Source organism: Cupressus sempervirens, chromosome 3 (assembly GCF_028749045.1).
Source record: "Cupressus sempervirens isolate cs-2001-9-10 chromosome 3, ASM2874904v1, whole genome shotgun sequence".
NCBI classification, from domain to species: domain Eukaryota; kingdom Viridiplantae; phylum Streptophyta; class Pinopsida; order Cupressales; family Cupressaceae; genus Cupressus; species Cupressus sempervirens.
In genome coordinates, this window is record NC_143120.1 from 246740288 (window position 1) to 246756307 (window position 16020).

At 34.8% G+C, this 16020-nt stretch overlaps 1 protein-coding gene across 4 annotated transcripts in view; it reads right to left on the reverse strand.

The window, feature by feature from the left end:
* Positions 1–16020, reverse strand: part of LOC149565786 (sugar transporter ERD6-like 5) — a 43975-nt gene that overhangs the window by 16486 nt on the left and 11469 nt on the right. The window contains exon 19 of one of the 4 annotated variants that reach the window (XM_089819272.1): positions 1856–3024. The exons of the other annotated variants lie outside the window; for them this stretch is intronic. The gene's annotated coding sequence lies outside the window, so the exon portion shown is untranslated. Of the gene's footprint in view, positions 1–1855; positions 3025–16020 lie in introns of those variants that run through there. 4 annotated transcript variants of the gene reach the window in all.

Consider the following 16020-nt stretch of genomic DNA (forward strand, 5'->3'; position numbering starts at 1 on the left):
TTTGCTAGGTTTGGTTGGTTGTGGTTTTGTGTGTGTCTATTGGTCAAAACATTGTTCAATTTTAGGATTTAATGCTTTCTTTTTAATGTAAAACTTTTGGAGTTTTAGGTCCCTTGTAAAATCCCACTTTAGCCTTAATAAAAATTCTAGTCCTTAGACAAAAACATTAAATAGAAAAGATGCCAAAAGAATGTAAAAAAATTCAGACATATATGTTTGTTGATCTCAAATTGGTTTTCATAATTGAGTGTCAACACACTAAGAGATTTACTAAGTTCATGCTGAGTTAGTAAAATATGTCGAGTATAATATTTATAGATGCCAAGTTGCAATGAGTGTCAAGTCACTCATGTGCTAAGAAATTCAAGTGTCAAGTGAACAGTTGATGCTGAACAAGTTCAAGTGCCGAGCAAGACATAATTATAGTAAGTGTTGAGCATCAGTATTATCAAGTACTAAGTAACACGGAATGGACCTAGTTGTTTTTGATGGCACAAACAACTATATAAACCATTTTTGAGCTAACTTATGGATAGATCTCAAAGCTTTGTGTAAGGAAACTTGGCAATAAAGAATATAACTATTTTCACATAACCCATAATAGATTTGAAATAAATACGGAATTAAAATCCACATGCAAGAGAATAGACAACATACCCACAAAATTTTGACACAAGATATACTCTGCGAAACCCTCATTGAGAAAAAAAACCCAGCCTCCAAAAGCATCCATCACCATGTATTATTTATCAAAATAACCATTGTCATACAACCATGGAAGCCTTCATGGCCATAGCCACAACCAAGAAAACTATGTGAACAAGCATGAATCCACACATCCCATGCCATGCTTTCAACCTTCACAAATGCTCACTTGGCTAACCTGTCAAGCCTTGTCCCACTCGACTCTTTCCTTTCTCACTCTTACTCTCTACAACAACTATCCTTATGGCTGCTTATATAGTAGCAAGTCCCACAAAACCACTAAGTGGTATTACATAAACCATGTGCTACCTAACCCACTGACCCCACATTTAATATTGGGCATTTAATTATTTTTCTTAATATTTAAATAATTACATGAAATATTATCACAATGTTACAATACAACTCATCAAGAATATTCCATAGGAATCTATACATGTTGCACGTCCATCTAGGCACAACATTACATAATAAAATAAAATAATAAAATATAACAATATTATGCAATGTGTGCAACACCCATTATCTCAACAATCTCTCACTTGTTGTATACATTGCATAGGGTCAATCCATAGCCACATAAATGAACAAGGGAATAATCCCTCCTAGCACATCCACCATTATGGATCAAAATACACCAAGTGCTCCATCCTGGTACCCGCAACAAAATCAAAGTATCCAGCATCTCAAACATGAATGATCTCACCTCCTATTATGCCACTTCCACTAGACATACATAGAAGCCATCCAAAGAGAAAACCACCCAACTTGTGGCATTAGAAGATCATAAAATCCTATACCAACTGAAATTCCAAGCACAAAAAAAACCTGATCCAAAGGTAATCACATGTATCTGTAGTTGTCAAAATATCCATAGCTGAAATAACACCCACAGCAAGTGCCAAACCCATCCAACTATCCATACCGCAAAGGTATAACAAGTGAATCTCATATCACCAACATATCCAATCTATAACCTGCAATCACAAGCCTCAAGAGAAATACCTACCACAGATATACCAAGAAGCTCCCACTACAAAAGATAATATCAAATCTATAACCAATCCACTCACAACATCTCAAAGAAGTGAATCCATGTAGTATCAAGGACATCAACAATACATAAACTGATATCCTACAAGAACAACTCTCATAACAAGTCTCCAATAGTCTCCAAAATTTTCCACAACCAATAGAGGAAAGAGATAAAGTAATAACCATGTCATCTCTCACATGACATACATGAGCACAAACCAGTGATCACAATCTCTAACCAATCTCAAATACAATGTAAGTGAAACCAAACATCCAAGAAGATAACCAAGACCAGAGAAACCATGCAAATCATAACCTGTATCATGTCCTTCTACACACACCTCTAGATGTAAACTGTGCAAGTATGATCTCCTCCATAAAACCCCAAAAAGAAGCCTTAACAACACCCAAACCATACCATATAACTAATCAATGATGTAAGCCTCTCACAAGAAGATCAAACTCATAAACCATTCCTTATCCAAGGAATATGCCCAATATAAAACCATCTCCCAAACTCAACCAGCATAACAAAATATGCACATGGAGATAACCAATGCTAAACCAATGAACTCTCCAAAACTAACTCATGTATCATAGCTCAAGATCCATATCCATGAAAGACAAGCATAAATATAATGCAACTGAGAGAAACAATGGGCTATACCTCTCAAGTAGCAAACTGCCAAGTAGACCAAGAGTGGAGAATGAGAATGCTCATCAAGATACCCAAGTCTCCAACCAAGACTCATCTAAGAACAATCTCCTCTCAAGTCCATATCAGGTGACTGCCCCTCAGACTTCTTGTTGAAACCATCAACCATCCCAACAAATACTTCTCTAATCCAAGAGAAATCAACATCACCATTGTCTCTAAGTATCCATGAGCACCTGTAACCAATCAATCCATGCCAACTCCAAATGCAACATAGCAATATCATGAAGTATCCAGCTTATGATTAGTGTACTCAATACCAAAAAACTAAACCAAGATCAATGTCAAAGTTCCAACCATGGCCTCAAGAACATAAACATGACAACATGATCTAACCATCTCAACTAAAGAGATAAAATGCTCCACATGAACATACTATAACATGTCACAACTCTAAACCTGTATCAAGAGTATACCATGACATAATAATGAAACCATCCTCATACCAAGGATAACATGTCAAATAAAAGCATAAACCGCACCTTTGCCAAGAACCCTGTGAGTCCTCAAGATGCAACCATCTCCACATACCATGAAGAAAATCATCTCCACATACCATGAAGACCCATCTGCACACACCATGAAGATAACCAAGAACTCCATGAGTCCTCAAGATCTAGCCATCTTCACACACCATGAAGATAACAAGTGCACCATGCAAATGTCAAAAATGCTTCTGCAGCAACAAGATCTAAGACAAACTTCCAACATCTACAAACACTCAATAAATATATCAATGTCAAGAACCCCCACTCAACTATGGTACCAAGTCTCCCATGGCATCATAAAATCCATCTCCTACATGAAGATCCAAACCAAACCAAGAACTAATCTTGCACTATCACCCCATCACTGTCACAAGCTCCCACTAAACCATGTATCCAAGCTATCCATGACATAATGATGAAAAACCATCATCTAACCATGAGAATCAACCAAGGCATCAAACCATCAAAGAACTCAAAGTGTGCATCATGAGCTCCTCAAAAGAAACCAAATAACCATAATCCTCAACCAAGAAAATATACCACCATAACTGAATCAAAAAATTTAAGCTAATGAACATCAAGGATGTACTTGTATAGCCAATCATGTCATGCCAAAATTTATGGCACCATGATCACATCTATGAATCGAGCATCTATCTCTCAATATGTCTAACCTGTCAGCATAAAATAGTCAACCATAATCTTCCACCATGACTGTACCTGGTAACATCTCATCCCTTCTACATAAAGAAAAAATTAGCAAATCATGTGACTTAGGGCATAGACAACCCAAATCCAAGCCACCAATCTGAATATGCATCAATAATGAAAGATCAATGGGCAAAGACAACCCATAACCAAGCTATAAATGCAACCTGTAAGTATAAACCGCTTACAACATTGCACAACTTGTAGATCCAACAAGTCATTATACATATTCAAACCAAACACTGATAACCATATCATCATGAGACCAGTTTGAAATATGAACTAAGTATACAATGACATCAAATCTTAAATCTCCAATGCCATAAACTCATAATGTTACCATAGTCAAAATATACTGGATAAACTATTCAGATAAATATATCAACAAATAAATCATGTTAAACCTGCACCAAAACTAAACCAATGTGTAGAGCTCTCCAAGAGCTTTCCATTGACTACTCGAAGTCCAAAATTTGACTTTGTATGCCCAAGTTATGCCATAATCCGTGCTCAAAATAAATAAAATCTCACTTTAGGGCTCTTAAAACCTATCAAAATATCAAAATCATAAAACTAAACCTACACCATGTTGTAGTGCTCTGAATTAGCTTTCCAATGCCCATAAGAACTCAAAAATCCAATATTTTGAGAGAAAGTTATGGTCGTTTTACTAAGATAGTCTTTTTACCATTTTCACTGCGATTTTTCATTTTTTACTTTTTTTTGGACAAAAATTTCGACGGGATTAAATTTGATGGCCATCATGGGCTGAAACCAAAAAACTCTTCCATTTCTTCTAAACATGGCCAAAATAGGGCATATTATATATCAAAATTTATGGAAACGTCAACTCGGATCCAATGGTGAGGTTTGTGTTTACCCAACAGGTCATTTTTGCAAGCTACCCCCCAAAACCCTCATTTAAATGAAACATCCGAAAAACTCTTTTGTCCAACAATTTCACATGCCCAAATCTTTTAACATACCATCATAACAACAAACTCAAAACCCTCAGATCTGCAATAAATCATTCATATATTTTACCCTTTTCTTTTATCCTCTCATGCTTTCCCATAGATTCAATCTAGGGTTACAATAATAAAACCATAGCTCTGATACCACTTGTAAGGAAACTTGGCAATAAAGAATATAACCATTTTCATATAACCCATAATAAATTTGAAATAAATATGAAATTAAAATCCACATGCAAGAGAATAGACAACATACCCACAAAATTGTGACACAAGATATACTCTGGGAAACCCTCATTGAGGGAAAAAATCTAGCCTCCAAAAGCATCCATCACCATGTATTATTCAGCAAAATAACCATTGCCATACAACCATAGAAGCCTCATGGCCATAGCCACAACCGAGAAAACTATGTGAACAAGCATGAATCCACACATCCCATGCCATGCTTTCAACCTTCACAAATGCTCCCTTGGCTAACTTGTCAAGCCTTGTCCCGCTCGACTCTTGCCTTTCTCACTCTTACTCTCTACAACAACTACCCTTGTGGCTGTTTATATAGTAGCAAATCTCACAAAAACACTAAGTGGTATTACATAAACCATGTGCTAAAACCATGTGCTACCTAACCCACTGACCCCACATTTAATATTGGGCATTTAATTCTTTTCCCCAATATTAAATAATTACATGAAATATTATCACAATGTTACAATACAACTCATCAAGAATATTTCATGGGAATCTTTACATGTTGTACGCTCATCTAGGCACAACATTACATAATAAAATATAACAATATTATGCAATGTGTGCAACACCCATTATCTCAACACTTTGAGGATAAGATCAAATCTGTTTGGATTTCTTATGTGATCAACATGCAACCAATCAAAAAAATGGAAGGAATTAAGTGGGAAAATGAATTAATCCCAATCATAGATTCATACCTAAGCCTAAGCTAACAAAATTAAAGGGAGATGAAGCCCCATAATTCAATATGTTATTTTGTATGTGAGGAAGTGATGCAAGAAAAGATTCGAACGGAGTAAAATGGGTGAATTGATCAAAAAGCATTCAAGGTGACTTAGAAGTGTGAAAGAATTGTAGAATCAATTTGCAGAACAGAGGATTGAGGAAACAATACTTTTGTATCTGATCATGAGGATCAAAATGGATAGAATTGATATCTAAAATCAGCAATACAAGATTGTAAGTTGTCAGATCAAACATTCTATTGTTCCTTTCTAACAACTATATCAACAGGGTGAAATCCTTTGGACTAAGGTTGATTTAACAGTCATTGTAAAATCCTTTAACAAGTTGACATTCCAAGTGAGTGTTTTAAAGTCCTTTAGCTAGGCCACTTTTAATAGGGTGTTAAAATCCTTTAATAGGGTAGGATCTAACAATCCTTTGTAAGCCTTTAATAGGGCAGGTCTTTCATAGGGTAGATCATGAAAATGGTCAAACTATGTAACCTTAACAAGTGACACTTTATTGCTAAAGTAATAAAGAATTGGGGGTGTCATCCCCACCCCAGTTTTACATTATCATTGGAGGTTTTATGGGTAATCATATTTGGTATCAAGTATTTATGTGGATGCATTTATTTTACATGTTATTTCAATATGTTCATGCATGTATTGTTTTGAAGTTAAAGTTTTATTAGTTTAAGATTAGGACTTCTAATTCACTCTCCCCGCCCCCTCCCCCCCTCCCCCTCCCACCACCCATCCTCAGAAGTACATGTTTCCCATTTTAATTTCCAACAATTGGTACCAAAGATATGTTATTAACAGGAGAAGCCTTATAGCTTGGACAAAAGATCTTGAATGGAAGTTTACAAGTTGAGAAAAACCATTGAAAATCAGAAGATTGGGATACATCTCATACTACAACAACTGAATGAAGCTAGAGATGCCTTGAGAAGTTTGTTGAAGAGAAGGAAAGAGATTGCTATGGCAGAAAATGACACACAATACAAAGAGGTTGACACCACAAAGTTATTTGTAGATGTTAACTCCTATGAGTTTGATGCAAGAATTATAAATCTCATGGAAAAGAATAGAGCACAAGTTGAGAAAATCAAAAATCTCAAGTTAGAACAAGAATCACAAGCTATACTACTATGTGACGTGACTGAACAAAAGAAGAAAGCTATAGAAGACAAGGCCATGATTGAAGAAGACAAAAGGGTTTTGGCAAACAGATTGGAAGAAAAATTAGAAGAGCTATCTAGGATCTCAAACATGTAATTGGACACCCTAAGCCAAATAATGAATGCTCATCATGAGTTGAATGTCAAGGACATTGAGATAACTACATTAAAGTTATAGAATGATCAGTTGTAGAATGACCTGAAAAAAAAAGAAAAGGAGTTTTCTGAAAGCTTCAACAAGCCAAATGAAGCCATCAAGTACTTTGAGAAACTACTAAAATCCCCTAGATCTAGTAAAGAAACATCAATATTGGGCTACATAAGCATTGAAGAAGGAGAATCATCCAAAGTTATTGAGGAAAGAAACAATAAAGATAAGAATTATAAACCTACTTGTCATAATTCTGGTAAGAAAAGACATACAACCAATGTTTGTAGAAGCAAGAATACTAGCTAGAATGCTAAGCCTAAGAACATGACTCATTGTCACAAGTGCAACAAACAAGGTCATCAGGCACATGAATGCAAAACCAAAACCATGCATGCACCAAAATTTAAAGGACATTGCTACAATTATCAAAAGTTTGGACACAAAGCCTTTGAATGGAGATCCAAGTCCACATGGTCATCAAACAAGCTGACAAAGGGAAGAATCTATGAAAACTCCTATAACTAGAATTACAATACAAGATATAGTTGTCATTATTGTCAAGAGTATGGACACATCTCTAAGAATTGCATAAGAACACACTTTAGTGGTAAGTACAACAAATGGTTGAGTTAGAGTACATGCTTTAGTTGTTTCAAGACTAGTCATATCAGCAAGGAGTACCCAACAAGGACAAAGGCACCTAATCTAGAGTTCAACAAAGGAAAATACAAGGTAGATGTTGAACACATCAGAGGATAGATGAACAAAACATGGATGCAACACATCAAATGAAGGGATCACTTCACCTGATAGGTCAAGTGATCACATCTCATCAAGCTAAGTCAAAAGGAGATATGTGGGACTGATATTTAAATTTTTTTATGATACATCAATTCCAAAAGAAGTTAGTACTGAAAAAGATATATTAGCATGAAGAAAGATGTCAGATAATAAGGAAAATCCAAGGTTAAATCTTCAAGTTTTCACATTACTGCCAAGTGTGAAAAGTCTCTTCAATTGCCAAGTAAAGCACTAGTATGTGCTGAGCTATCAATCAAAGTTAGTTGAAGCTGAGCTAGTAGTAGCTGCTAAGTAAGGATAATTCTAATAGCTTCCGAGTAATGGTAAAACCAATGAATGCCAAGTGAAATAGAAATTGCATTGAAGTCAAGTTTATAGCTGTACATGTACCATGCAATAAATGCTATATTTTGAAAGGTTATAAGGGAAATTTTCACATATTTCTCATCATTGCAAACATAGAGCAAGCGAGCAGAGTGAAGAAGTGATTTACAAGCAAGATTGAAGCATTTGGATAGATCATAGTGAAGATCAAGCATTAGTTCATCAATTTCAAAAGGTATTCTTCACCTACTGAGCTACGTAGTTTCATATTTGTTAAAACCTAGCTTGCACAATGGCCTCAAGTTCAAAGAATGTAAAGGAAAAAGAAATGTTTGAAGTTTAGTTAGTTATTAATGAGGTCAAACAACTAGATTTTAGGGCCATACCAAAAGTTGCATATAAGAATGACCTAGTAGGTGTGTGATCTGTCATTCCACCTAAGGTTGTCATGGTCCAAGATGTGAGGAAGTGTTATACAAAAAATTATATGAAAACGGGGAGTTGAAGGAGGAATTTAAACTTGTAGAGAGGAAGGGCTTAACACATGCCCTAGATTTCCCAGTAGTTTTCAAAATTGAATGGATTAAAATTGTTCTGAGTAAAATATATGATGGTTGTCTATGGTTAGAAGGTGGACCCATCAAAATTTCAAAAATAATTGTACATAGGGTTACTGGATACCCAACCCTAGATTGACCCAAGACATTGAGAGGCGATTCGAAAGAGGTAATTGAGAAAAATATAGGAGAAAAGTGGAAAAAGTGTGGAATAATTATTGACACTATCATAGATCCACTTCTTGACTTTTTTGTTAGAGTTGTATCACATAAATTTTATTAGTCAAGAAGACTAAATAGTGTTCCTTGTATAGCAGTTGATGTAGGCTATAAGATTGTTAAGAAAGATCATACCTATGATCTTGCAGAACTCCAGTTGCAACAGATAATGGAAAACTTAGGAGCGCTAAGGAAATCAAAGAGTGCTCAATATAAGTTTGGTTCAATACTAATATGTATATTTTTCTATGTTCAAAATGAGTTCCCATCTTTTGATAGAGTAGGATGGAAGAACAATATGTTAGTTGTTATGCAAATCAATGAGTATATTGAGCAAATTGGAGAGAATTTTGAGTCAATAATGACTAGCTATTTTGAAGATTTCAAGAAGTTGATGAAATAGAGGTTAAGATTTCTTGTTTCCCTAGTAGAGAAACATTTTAATGATATTTTTTTTCTTGTAGACATTGACTACACTTTCGTCTAGGCTACAGTACCTAGAGTCAAATGGTTAAGGCCTTTTGGATATGAAATTACTATAGATGAAGCCTCAACTTCCATCACTGCACTACTTGCAGAAGAAGTTGATAAGACTGCCAAAAATTTTGGTGACTATGATGTTGTGAAATCTAAAGTTGAGATGGAACTGAAGACAAGCTCAACTTTGAAAAAGAAAGACAAAATGGTAAGAAAGCTAAAGGCTAAGCTTGGAGAAGGTGTAGGAAATGATGATGATGATGGAAATGATGAAGAGGAAGAAGAGGTACAAGGAAAAGAACCTCTTGCTTTGACCCAAGGCATGGGTGAAGATCAGGAAGAAGAAGGTGCCAAGGAAGAACAAGCTGAGGAAACACCAACCAAACCAAAAGAAAAGACAAGAAAAGCCAAGATTCAGCTTGTTGCACAACCTAAGGAAAAGAAAACTACAAAACCAAGCGCAACAAAGCCTACAGCTCCAACAACAAGGGCCACTACAAGGGAAACTACTTAAAAGGCCAAGGATCAAGCAAAGAAGAAGAATAAGGCTATTGAACAAATCAGTCCTGTGCAGAAAAAATCAAGAAGAAAATATGTAGCACAACTAGAGACAGATGATGAGAAGACAGGATCTGAGGACACAAGTCAATATAAAGTAGTAAGTCATACTCCCAAATCTGATCTTGAAAACATTTGTGATAATATTAGAGATAATGAAAATTTAATAGAATTGAAAAATATTGAATTTGGCAAACTTGGTAGAGAAGATCAAAACATGTTAGAAGAATCAGTATATGCCATGATGGAAAAATTCAAGAACACTCCTCTTGAATTTGATAATACAATGCCAAAGGAATTGTAAATCATTATTGAGAATAAGTGGCATCATTGCCTAAATGTTGAAAAATAAATAAGGGAATCAACATTAGCACAAGTGATGCCAAAATTAACAAAGGGAAAATTCTAAGGCAAATAAGAAACATGGCAAAAAATTTGCACCCAAATATAGATCTTTTAGCATCTTGCAAAACAAGATTGTGGACATTGTCAAGAAATCCACCCAAATGTGGAAACTAATATATGGACTGACAACTATCAAAGAAGGTGAAGAAGATCCCTTTAAGGGAAGAAATAATGAGGAAGAGGATGAGGACAAGGAAGAAGAAATAGAAAAAGAAAAAGAGGATATCATTGTGGAGGAGATAGAACAAAAGAAAGATGAGATGGCAACAATTGATGAGCAACAAACAAAACAGAGTGTGGAAGACACACAAATGCTAGTAATGAGCCCTCCACATGACACAAACACACCTGCAAAGACCATAACAGTGAAAAATGTTCCTGATATCTCAACTCAAAACATTAATCCATTAACTATAGAGGATCTAAAGAAGATCCTTGACCAAACTACGATGCAAGCAAGGTTGTGTGAGAACCCAGTGTTGGTCAATGTGGATGAACTACAGAAAGAAGTAGCTGATATCACTATGGAAAAGGTGAACACGCAAGAACCACCTTCTACCATCCCTATAGCTACTAGTGTTCAACCATTAATACAATTAGATGACAAATCTACAAAGGTTGACACTATTGCAAAAGATAATATAATTGATACAACCTAGACTACAAACGAAAAGGAGCCTACATTAGAAACACAAATAGGTTTATGTGCCTAAGGCACAAACTCAAGATGTAACTCGAATAATTGTTATTGATCAAGGAAAATCTGATGAAGACAAGGACATACCAAAGGAGAAGGAGCAAGAAGCCATATAGACATTGGTAAATTTACTAACAATTGGCACTCCTACTAAAGTCCTTCAAGAGCCAAGCACTAATGCAATACCACTACAAATTTCAGCACTAAGCTCGAGCTCAACTAAGGTTGCAAAAGTATTTCACTATGGTGATGCACTTTTAGATGAAGAAATAGTGATACTAAAATATGACTATGCAACCATAACCTTAGAATAGATAAACATAATGCAAGAAGCATTAGAGAGAAAGAAAAATCAAGAGATACTTAGGAAAGAATAAAAATAGAGGCAAGCACTTCAAGAAGATCAAAGACATCTTTTTAGATCATGATTTTAGCTTGAAAGCACGTGATGAATCTAAACCCATATTAGAACAACTATCAAAAATTGTGGAACAGGTGACCACTGAAGACTAGGACACTAACGTTAAACTTGTGGAATGGTTTGAAAAGAAATTTCAAGAAAAAGTCAATAAGAAAATATCTAGTGAGATAGCACTATCACAAGTAGAATTGGCTAACAAAATTGAGAAAGTGAAGAAAGTACTTGAGAACATATTCTCATTGTACACAAAATTGTGTGATCCCACACTCTTCACACAAGAAACAAGCCACACAAGTTTGAGTCTAGAAAGAAACATGAAGATCTTAGGTATGCAATTGCCCCAAAATACAACTTAGAGTGAAAAGAACTTTAATTTAGTGCTTCATACACAAAATCAACTAGCTGTGTTAATAGTAGAAGAGGCTAACATAAGAGTCAAGTTGATTAATATACAAGCCTCCCTTACCCCTCATATGGAAATACTCCAAAAGGAATTAGCATATGCAGAAATAGTATTAAAGAAAGATTCCAATCTTTCAACTTTGGAAGGACTAGTTCATCTTGCAGTAGAGACAACCATCAAGATAAATTTCTTAGATGTTAGATTAGACAATTGGGATGTTGCTCTGAAGATTATAATAGAAGTATAGACAAATACACAATCAATGTATAGACCCTTTGACATCAGTGTCAAAAAAGGGGGAGATATTACCAAAAAAGGGGAGATAAATATCAAAGGGGGAGATAATAAATAGGGAGATAACCCAAAATGGGGGAGAGTAAGCAAAGGAGGAGCAACCAGCCAAAGAATAGGCACAATATATTAGGTAGAAAGTATATCAAAGAAAAACAAAGTGTCAGTAATTTTGAAGACAAAGAGCATTATGATGAAGCATATCCACTCAAAGAAGAGAAGAAACCAAAATTTGGACACAAAATGGGCACATTAACTCAGGGGGAGTTACAAAATTTTGAGGTATATAAATTTTGAAGTCTTGTATATATATGCCAAACTATGTATATATTACACAAGGAAATTAGATTTGTTATGTACAATTAAGTGTTTTGGACACTCATGTCAAAGGGGGAGATTGTTGATCTCGGATTGGTTTTGACAATTGAGTGTCAACACACTTAAGAGATTTACTAAGTTCATGCCAAGCTAGTAACATATGTCGAGTATAATATATATAGATCTTCCAAGTTGCAATGAGTACCGAGTCACTCATGTGCCAAGCAATTTAAGTGTTGAGTGAATAGTTGATGCCAAGCAAGTTCAAGTGTCGAGCAAGATAGAATTATAGTAAGTGTCGAGCATCGGTATTATCAAGTGTTGAGTAACACAAAATGGACCTAATTATTTGTGATGGCACAAACAACTTTGTAAACCATTTTTGAGTCGATTTATGCATAGATCTCAAAGCTTTGAAGATAAGATCAAATCTATATGGATTTCCTATGCGATCAACATGCAACCAATTAGAAAAATGGAAGGATTTAAGCAAGAAAATGAATGAATCTTAGTCATAGATTCATACCTAACCCTAAGCCACCAAATTATTTTTAAAGGGATACGAAGCCCCATAATTTAGTATGTTATTGTGTATGTGAGAAAGTGATGCGAGCGAAGAATTGAAGGAAGTAAAAAGGGTGAATGGATTAGGAAGCATTCAAGGTGACTTAGAAATGTGAAAGAATCATAGAATCAATTTGCAGAATAGAGGATCAAGGAAACAACACTTTCATATTTGATCATGAGGATCAAAATGGATAGAATTGAGATCTGAAATCAGCAATACAAGATTGTAAGTTGTCAGATCAAACATTCTACTATTCCTTTCTAACAACTGTATCAATAGGGTAAAAAATTTTGGACTAAAGTTGATTTAACAGTCATTGTAAAATCCTTTAACAGGGTGACAATCCAAGTGAGTGTTTTAAATTCCTTTAGCCAGGCACACTTTTAACAGGGTGTTAAAATCCTTTAATAGGGTAGGATCTAACAATCCTTTGTAAGCCTTTAATAGAGCAGGCCTTTCATAGGGCAGATCATGAAAATGGTCAAACTATGTAACCTTAATGGGCGACACCTTATTGCTGTAGTAGTGAAGAATTGTGGGTGTCATCCCCATCCCATTTTTACCTTCTCGTTGGACCTTTTTTGGGTAATCATATTTGGTGTCAAGTATTTATGTGGATTTGGTGTCAAGTATTTATGTGGATGCATTTACTTTACATGTTATTTCAATATGTTCATGCATGTGTTTTGAAGTATATGTTTCCCATTTGTATTTCCAACAATGTTAATATTTTAGAAAAATCTAATTTTGATGTCTGACTTGTGAAAATGTTTTTTTTATGGCAAGAACACACATAGTAAAAACAATAGTACAATGATAACTTAGGCTAAAGAAGGGATACACTTGTTAAATATTTGCAATATAATGCTACTCTCAACCATATAGATAGACTCTTGGTAGCACTAGCTTCGTCTTACATGATGCTAACTTCTTGGGCTTACCAACTATTAAAGTTCTCAAAAGAAACTTTCTATGTCAAATTTGGCGGTATCTAAGGGGTATATCCAGGGTTTATGTATCACAACCAGTGGACCAACAAATAAAAAATATTTTGATCACTAAAACAAGTTTTTATTAAAGTAATTGATTATCATGGTTATACTTTTGTTAGATTAGTCTCATTAAGGAGGTCCCCCACTTGTATATGTTTAGATTAGTCCCATTAAGGAGGTCAACAAATGATATTAAATTAATTAGTGTGAATATTGAATCAACAACTCCTATCACAACTATTAGAATGGGGTTCAAAACCAAGTTAATAATTTTTATGGACCTTAAACCCAGACCCCCACTCTTTTTTGGCCTGTAAACCAAACCCTAGGCTACTATCGCCAACCTTTTCTTGTCTTCTACACCAATCCAAAGAAAACTTTTCTGGCTTCTTTCTATTGCCTCTTGAAACTTACCTAGAATTTTGAACAAACTAAGGGCATACACTGGTAAACTTTGTAGAATAGACTTAATCAATTGACCTTTACTAGTTTGACTGAGCAATGAACCTTTCTAGCCAACCAATTTTCTCTTAAAATTTTCAACTAAGGAAGACCAAAATGAGTTGAGGAGTTTTAATCTGAGGGAAAAAACTAGGTATGATGCCAGAAAATTTTAAAATTTTACATTCCAATACCCTAGATATTTTACCCTATCTTTTAATAGGAGTGTTGATGAATAATATAGAGCTCTTTTCCTAATTAAGTAATTGCCTCAAAGAAAAAGTGTAGTTCTCTAATAAATCTTTACACACTCTATCTTCCTTAAGGTTAAATAACTCCTACCAAAACTATGAAATTGATTAAGGGTTTGAAACCTTTCTTTGAGGATTTGGTCCACTCACTTGAGTAGTTTGTAGATCACACAGTGATAATGGGAGAAGCTTCAATCAAGGAAGCTAAAGGGTGTAAAGATTTATTATAGACTTACAACTCTTCTTTAGGGAAATTAATCAATTGGGAAAAGAGATCTCAATTCTTCATCAATACTTGTGTTGAAAGACAATGAAAAATTGTTACAATTCTGGAATGGAATAGGAATTTGTCAACTTCGTACCTAGGTTTTCCCCTCAGATTAAAATTGGTTGGTTGGAAAGGTGCATTGCTGAGTCAAGATGGTAAAGTTTAATTGATTAAGACTACTCTACAAAGTTTATCAATGTACACCCTCAATTTGTTCAAAAGTATGGGTACAATCCAAGAAGAAATAGAAAGAATCTATAAAAATTTCCTTTCAACTAGAATAGAAGACATGAAAATACTTGTATTGATAGCCTAGGATTTGGTTTGTAGGTAAAAAAAAGTGGGGGTTTGAGTTTAAGGTCCATTAAAACTATGAATTTCACTTTATTAGCAAAGCAAATTTGGTGGATTTATGGAGATAGAAAAGACTATAATTGTATAATCTGTAGTAAGTACTTAAAAGACTTCCCCTTTTTGTCTATTTTTCTTGAGTATAATTAAACTATATCCAAGTTAGCCTTTTGGAAGGTCATTCAACAAGCTAAGTCTACTTCTAACTTAAAAGCTAGGTGGAAAGTTTGAAATGGGCTTACAATAGACTTCTAGAATGATTGTTGGCTATTGAATAAACTTTTGTCTTTAGTGGTGCTATCTAAACTTATTATAGAGAGATATCAATAGGTTTATGGGTTCAAGGTTGGGAATTACTATAGATATGGTCAATAGGTGAAAATGGGGGAAGCAATACTTGAATTGCAAGTTATTAATCTCTGGCTCAATGCGACGTTCATCATGGATGATTATGAGGATTCTTTGATTTCATATAGAAACTCTTCTAGTTCATTCTCAGTCTCATTTGTAGATGAAGCTCTTATCAATAGGCAAGACTCCTCCCTCCCTCCCCACCCCCACATTTGGGCATCAGTTTGGAATAAAAACCTCATTCCAAAAACCAATATTTTCCAGTGGTTGATATTACATAAAAGATCACAACCTTAGATAATCTCATTCAAAGAGGTATGTTTCTACCTAACATATGTTTTTTATGTGCATCTCAAGCCAAATTTTTTATTTACATTTTAATCTCTTTCC